This window comes from Bactrocera latifrons, unplaced genomic scaffold, assembly GCF_001853355.1.
Source record: "Bactrocera latifrons isolate USDA-ARS-PBARC rearing strain unplaced genomic scaffold, ASM185335v1 scaffold_344, whole genome shotgun sequence".
In the NCBI taxonomy this organism is placed as follows: Eukaryota; Metazoa; Arthropoda; class Insecta; order Diptera; family Tephritidae; genus Bactrocera; species Bactrocera latifrons.
Window position 1 is genome coordinate 141,896 of NW_017536984.1, and position 7,989 is coordinate 149,884.

Here is a 7,989-nt window from a genome sequence, read left to right on the forward strand (position 1 = left end):
ACGTTGTTGTGATTTTCGTTTGTGTGCTTTTTAATTTGCAACTGCGCGCATCGACGATATTAACCCAACAGTGAATTTTGAAAGTTTTCCACGTAGACAAATTAGTTTCAGTGCGCTCGTTTCGTCTGGTGTAGAAGCGCACGAAGTGAGTAAAGTTCGCTGAGTAACGATTTTTTTTTACATATGGCTCAAGCAGCTCACGGCTTCCGGTATTAGACCAGGGTATCCTCTGGYAACCAAAGAACATCCGTTTGAAGGCGAGCTAAAGTGAGAAGGCGAACCATCCCTCCGTAGGGTTGTGCGCTGGGTYTGGGACCGGCCATGTAAAAAACGCCCGCAATGAAAAGTAAACAACAACCTCTGATGAAATTTTACATAAAACTATCCGAACGGAAGTGCACACTCATTGCTCCGATGTCGATATTGTTACACAAATTTTGACTACTTTTTTATTTCTCATCCAAACTAGCTATTGTTGTTGTTGAAGCTGTTGTAAATGTTTGGTGTTGTTGTCGGTAGTGTCGTTGCCAGTGTCAATGGCGACACCTTCACCGCTTGGGTGCTGCCGCTAGCTAACTTGGCAGGTGTTACGCTATGTTTGAGATGCACAATGCAAAAATTGTTGGTATTTTTGTAAACAATACTAATGCTAYTGCTAGTTGGAACATTTTTTTAATGTAATCTATTTGGTAACATTTTTCATGACTACTATTATGCTATTTATAGTCTAAAACTAATTCCGTTCGCTTGTTCATTAAGCGAATTTSACCAGAAATTTTTCCTGTATGTACTTTTTTGTTGTTGCAATGCGCTTGAAATTTGAAAATATCTATTTTGTCTATAAAAATTAAATTACAGAAATTTCACATAAGTATATTGGGTAGTCGAAAAAGATTTTTCGTATTTTTATAAAAAAAAAGAAAATACAAATTGAAGTTTGATTAGAAGTATGGAAAAACTTTTTCGACTACCCAATATATTGGCTAAATGAGTCTTGAAATCACACCTTTCCAATATATGCCAAATTTGGTAATCTTATATATATATAATATCTTGACAAATAAAAGAGTTTTGTGTACAAGGACTTTACTGGCCGATCATAGTAGTTTAAAACGAGACTTTGGAGGTTAGAAGCAGTGCTTGTGGAATCTAAAATCAAGGTGGACTTAGTAATTCAAAAAGTTTTAAATTGACAAGTGTTGAAAAAATTTAAGAATTAATAAATTTGATGCAGAATGACCTGTTGCTTTGATTATCTGATTGTAAATATTAATAAAAATCTAATATAAATAGCAAAAAAGTTATTTTTATTTCCCAAAATATTTCGTTTTCCAAGAATAAAATCATTGTCATTAAATTGCTCAAAATCAAACGGCTAAGTGAACCAATCGCCAAGCCAAGAAATTTGCGATTTCAGATAAAAACTCACATATACATTAGGATGTCCGATATTTCCAAATTGAACAATGTCTTCAGAAATTGTCGTGATGCCTTTGATATTAATTTATGCCAAATTTCGTAAAGATAACTCGTCAAACGGAAAGGTGTTCCATACAAGCGCTTGCTTGGAGAGTTCATGTCGATAAAAAGTTTGCGACCTCGATGTTGAATTAAGATATATTTTTAGGTGTAGCCGCTTAAATATTAAGTCTGTTCGAGTTTTAAATTCTTACATGATCTGAGTTCACCGGCGTAAGCCAGGTTAGTTTCTATCTTTAATGTGTTCTAATATCTTAATACGAAAGGAACAGGTATTAGAATAATAATATTTTATATATGGAATATGATTAATTATTATACTATTTTGGCAGATTAGTGCAATAAATTTAGAATTTATTTATCTTTCAGTTTGTAGGGAAGCTAATTGATATTGCAGTGCGATATTGGCAGTTCCGACAAATGAGTATTTATGCATATACCACATATACATACTTTACCTCAACGTTTACTTTAAAGTTTTACAAACTTCATAGCAAACTTAATATACCCCATTCAGAGTAAGTAAATTTTATTTCAATTTGAATTTTTAATATTTGTACTGATTTCTTGTTAGATCAATGGTTGTTTGCCAAAAACGAAGCCCAAAACTAATAAGAAGCAGTTTTTAGAGTTTAAATTACATTAAAAAGTTCTCAAGCTCTGCACTTTAGAGCGCACGCGCAAACAAAAACAACAACAATTAACCAATTAGCGCTGTGACACAGAGCCACAACACCACTGTAGCGCCACATCCGCACTTTTAAAGTAATTTCATTCATATTTATTTAAAGATACAACAGCTGACACACTTCACTTCCACAAGAAAAAAGCTCAATGTTTACTTTAAGATTTCAGTGCTGGCTTTTCATAAATATACGTAGCGTCTTCAACAAGCCGAGACCTTACACTATCTAAATGCGCCTGCGCCCCTCAATACTTTGGCCGGATCACTTCGTTCAACTAGTGCTGTGTGGTACCTTTACACAGTACGCACGACAAAATAAATGCAAAAATTAAAATTCAATAATTCTAACGATTTTTGAATCGCTTCGTTGTTTTGCTTTCCAAAGCGACACGAATTCGCGCGTAAAACACGCCAGAATACTTCGCGCACAACTCGGTAAGTCGACGTTTCGTGCCAAACTGAAAATGGACAGCCCCACTTGGGTTTATTTTATTGTTTCACTTCTTCCAGCTCAGCAACCACACGCCGCCCGTCCGTCGCCTTCACCGCAACGCAATGTCGTCTGCTTACTTGCTTAGTTTGTGAGTTAGCTGATTGGCGGTTGCTGCTGTTTGCGTCGCTTCGACGCAGTGTCAAAACGCCGCACTTCACTCTCCCGCAGCGTCAGCTGTTCGGCTGTCCAGCGGAGTTGCTTCTGGTAGGTAAGTAAGRCCTGTATAGTATCTGGCCGCATAACACATAGCTCTAGCGGTCAGTCTCAGGGAAACCACAACAAAAAAAAAATAACTAAATATGTGTACAAAAACCTAAAAATCGTATAAAAACCGTAACTTGATATACTCGTAAGCGTCTAAGCAGGGGCTTGCCAAACAAGATACGACAAACGAAGCGCTTACCACACCGACTATACCCAGGTGGAAATTTATCTGAAGTTGATAGCACAATCAATCAAACTTGAGAWTTTTTTTTTTTTTTTGTTTAATTAAAGGAGTGAATTGCAAAAGCGAAAATTATGATGTCTTGAGAAACTTGGTCAAACTTGCGATATTTTGATTTCATTGGAAAGGAGTGAGTTTCACAGATAGCAAATGATAGATGAGGTCTTGAGAAACKAAGAAAATTTCCTCATGTCGGCATAGCAAAAATAAAAGAAATTTTCAAAGCAATCCATCTATTTGCATAAGATAGAAATCTGCGGCTCTCAAACACTCTCGTGTATCTCGTGTATGGAATTAATGTTTTTTTAAATCTACGTAAAAAGAAGTATGCGACACTCCAACCAAATGTAAAGTTCCCTGTAAAAGAAATGTCAAATAGGGGTGGCAAAAGCAAATTCTTCTACAAAACAAAAATCATTAAGCTAGTATATTTGAGAAACTATCTACATATGTGCCTAAATTTCTATTAAAAATATTAGAAATCAAGATGGTATATAGATACTAAGCTGTTTTTTAAACTTTTTTTTTTCAATCCCGTCATGAAATTTCCTTAGAAATATCCTAACAAATACCTTTTAAAAGCGGTTATTAAAAACCATGTTTTTTAAATTTTATATTATTTAAAACCAGATTTAAGCAACTTGCTAGTTCGATTCATCATTCTTCAAGARCTCACTAATTGCGGCAAGACTGTTGCAACAGCACTTTAATAACAGGTCATTCAAATGCCTACTGGGCTACCAGCAATTGATACCAGCTTCAAAAAAATGTAGCAAYAACAAAAATAATCAAAACATACAAGTAATGACATATAAGCGTTTTGTACAGACAGTGATAAAGTTTGTTTTTACCGTATAGTTTGGCGAATGGCGGAGAGCGAACGCGGCAAGTAAGTTGCACTAAATTTTTAAATGACTCAAAGAAATTTAAATTAGCTATGACTGAAAATTAAAAGCATACAAAGGCTTGCGGATTCCAGCGTGTAGCAAAACTTGCTGATTAAATTTCTTGAAATAAAAGAATGTTGAGTAAAGCGGTCTTTAATAGCTTAAATACCTGCGGTGTAATTATAGGTCAGTTGTTGTTTGGAGCCATTTAGTTTAGCAGAGGCAGTATGTGTATATATATATGTATGTATATATGAAAATTAATTTTTGTATGCATTTATAACTATTTAATTTATACAAAAAAAAATCTTTACATATATAATGGGTAGTCGAAAAAGTATTTTCGTATTTTGTCAATGTCGTTGGAGTCGTATATCTTCAGTTCTACCAAACACATTGTGACATACCATATAGTGTTGGAGACGTSAGTGAGAAAAAAAATTAAATTCGGGGAAGTTTAAAGAGTTTACAGCTATTCAAAAATGATAAAAATAATGAAGAAATTCGCTATATTTTTAAATTTTTGTATAAAAAAGGGAAGAATACCACTCAAGCCACCAATGAAATTTGTGAAGTTCACCGAGGCGTGTAACACATCAATGGTTCGCTTGCTTACGTTTTGGAAATTTCGGTGTGAAAGATGCACCTCGCTCTGGTCGAGCAATCGTTGAAAAAGTCGATGAAATTATGGAAAATATTGAACAGGACCGTCACATAAGCAACCATGACATCGGTAAGGAACTGAGTATTCATCATCAAACGAATTGGAACCATTTAAAAAAGGACTAACTAAAAAAGGAAGCTCGATGTTTGGGTACGACATGAATTGTCCGTGAAAAATTTAACTGACCGAATTAACATCTGCGATTCTTTGCTGAAACGAAATCAAATCGAACCATTTCTGAAGCGAATGGTAAAAGAAGAGTAGAAGTGGAACAAATACGACAATAATGTGCGAAAATGRTTATGGTCCAAGCGCGGTGAAGCTCAACAAATTGTCGCAAAGCCAAAATTGACGCCTCGAAATGTTATGCTGAGTTTTTGGTGGAATTGGAAAGGATCAGCCTCTGACTGCTCCAGCCTGGTCGCGCGATTGATTCTACATTTTTCTGACAGCAATTGTTGAGATTGAAGCAAGCAATCGAAAAAAATSTGCCAGAASCGATCAACAGAAMGGGCTTCGTCTTCCATCAGGACTACACTAGAACACACACATCTTTGATGACTCGGCAAAAAYTGGGWGAGCTTGACTAGGAAGTTTTGATGCATCCACCATATAGCTCTGATGTTGTACAATCGGACTACCATTTGTTTCAGWYAATGCAGAACTTCCTTAATGGAGTAAAGTAGGCTTCAARAGAAGCCTGTGAAAATTACTTRTCGCAGTKTTTYGCCGAGAAATCAGAAAAGTTTCACATTGATGGAGTAATATCTCCAGCGAAAAAATGCCAAAAAGTGGTCCAATACGAAAAGCCTTTTTAGACAAGCAATATGTTTTTACATTTTATTTTATTCGTTCTTAATTTTCCACATAAATTCCATACTATATGAAAATATTTACTTATGCAGATTCTTCTTTCATTGCCTTCTTTGATTTGTTAATAACACAGAGGAAATTTTCGACGTGAAGCCACTGAGATAATAAGAAAAAGCCTTTTACGCTAATTTCTTTGCATATTTTCGCTTCCAATTAACATACGTATACATATACATACATATGTAGATGCATACATGCAATCAATAACCGAACCAAGGAACACGAAATTATTTTTCTGCAAAATTTAAATTTTTTTCGTTGCTGCTTACGAATTCCAATGTGTTAAGCCTCTGCAAAGCAGCATTACATTACATTCTTTGTACTTACACACACACGCTGACCTTATTACGAATGTTGCGTATACGCCATGCCGTACCGTACAATACCGCCTAATTAAATCTTTTCCGTTAATGAGGATGGCTTAACTTTTGGATTCTTCAATTTACCAACATATATATGGGTATGTGTGGGTCGCAAGCTGTGTAAGCGACTTAAGAGGGCGGCCAAAATGTTACAACCGCTACGTGTGCGTCACTTACGCCTGCGCAGCCGCTTAACGACGAAATTAAAAGTTGTATAAAATACTTTAATAAATAAAAGCGACAGCGGAAACATTTTAATAGAATGATGTAAATGCTTTGCGACATTTATGGGCTCTTAATGATTTCACGATTGTGCACAGTCAAGCGACAACAATAACAACATGTGTAGTGCAAATGAAATCACTGACACAGTTAATGCGAATGATCTCGTGTTGTGGCAACAACAAAAACAAAAAACTCAATAGCACAACGTGCGCAATTTATTAATAAGATTAGTATAATGGCAATTGTAAATAATGATATTTTTAAGAAAAAAAAATTAATAATAATCGCCTCTAATTAGCCGCACTCGTGCTTTGATTTGCGACAGCTGATCGTCGCTTGGTGTTGTTGTTGCTTTTCTGTTTGCGTTTRCTTTTCACATTTCGCATACCCAGTCTAATTAACTGTTAATCACTGTTTTATAAATCAATTGCCTTTAAATGAGATTACTTGCAGTAAACTGGAAAAACAGAAATAGAGTTCTTGGGTAAGCAAGGCGAGTCACAAGATTGGTAAATACGAGTACGAAGAAATTTATTGCAGTTCTATTATGATTAATATTAAATTATATATGATTTATTGACTTTGTAAACAAAATCTAAAGCCTTGTGCAGAAAAAAGAATCGTCAGTATTGTATGCAATATTAGAAGCATGTTAGCTTGTAAATTAATAGTAATAACAAAAACAAGTAAAAAATTTAAAAAAATCGTTAACTGCGTTAGCACCGAGGCTATTCCTTCATAAATAAATAAAGYTTCCATGCAAGAACTTAATTTTRTTCGTTCAATTTKTATGACAGCTATAAGATATAGTCATCCGATCGGTACCGTCTTATTGGAGATAGCATTAAYCCCTTAGACAATAATCTRAGCCAAATTTCGCGAATATATCTTGACRAATAAAAGAGTTTTCTACACAAGGAATTGAGTTTGATCGGTCAGTTGTATGGSAGSTATATGCTWTAGTGATCTRATCTAAAKAATTTCTTTARAGATTAAAATCCTGTCTTAAACAATAAACTGTATGAAATTTTGTGAAGAAATCTCGTTAAATAAAAAAGTTTTCCATWCAAAGACTTAATTTTGTTYAGTCAGTTTGTATAGCAGCTAAAAGACATGAAAAATTTGTGCCCCATGTCTCAAAAACTAAGGGAAATACAGGATATAGTAAGCAAATATATGAACACTCCAAAGAGCATAAACACGAAATGACACACTCTTAAGACACAATAAAACTTTTCGCTGCGCATAAATTTGTTACCTACTGACCACCTCTGATTTGAACAACTCACCTGGCCACCCAAGACTAGCCAATAAAAATTATATGGCGTAGTCGCATGCACTTAGCAACATAGAAACATGTCGTAATATAATTGCACATATACACAAACACATACATATGTACATTCCTAAAATAAACATCAACAGCATTTTAACATTTCTTAGAATTCAACTGATGGAAGACAAGAAAAATGACACACAAATGCGGAAAGCATATAGAAGGAGACAAACAAAGAAGTGCGAAATTACAATTAAAGAAAAAAATCTCCATCAAAAGTCAAAGAAATTAATGTGATTTACAATTCAATGTGGGTGATTTGCAGAAACAAGAAATGTTGCTAAAATCTAATAGAACAAAGMTATGAAAATTAGCAATGACAAAATCAACAGTGTGTTAAAATAAATATGTGACATGAACTTCTTCTTCTTTAMTGGCGTAGACACCGCTTACGCGATTATAGCCGAGTTAACAACAGCGACTGGCGGTTTCTTCTTTYCGCTACGTGGCGGCAAGTGACATGAATAAAAATACCAAAAACCAATAAATAATATTAAAAAAATAATATTGAGCCCAAGCTGTATAAAAAAATATTTAGAA

The 7,989-nt window shown here is 34.6% G+C and overlaps 2 protein-coding genes across 5 annotated transcripts in view; one reads left to right on the plus strand and one right to left on the minus strand.

Moving 5' to 3' along the window:
* Nucleotides 1–7,989, minus strand: part of LOC108971459 (G protein-activated inward rectifier potassium channel 3) — an 82,484-nt gene that overhangs the window by 52,013 nt on the left and 22,482 nt on the right. The gene's annotated exons all lie outside the window — the stretch shown is intronic.
* LOC108971457 (putative uncharacterized protein DDB_G0277255) overlaps nt 3,972–7,989 on the plus strand; it is a 65,767-nt gene continuing 61,749 nt past the window's right edge. Inside the window, exon 1 of the mRNA XM_018937525.1 lies at nt 3,972–3,991. The gene's annotated coding sequence lies outside the window, so the exon portion shown is untranslated. The remainder of the gene's footprint in view (nt 3,992–7,989) is intronic.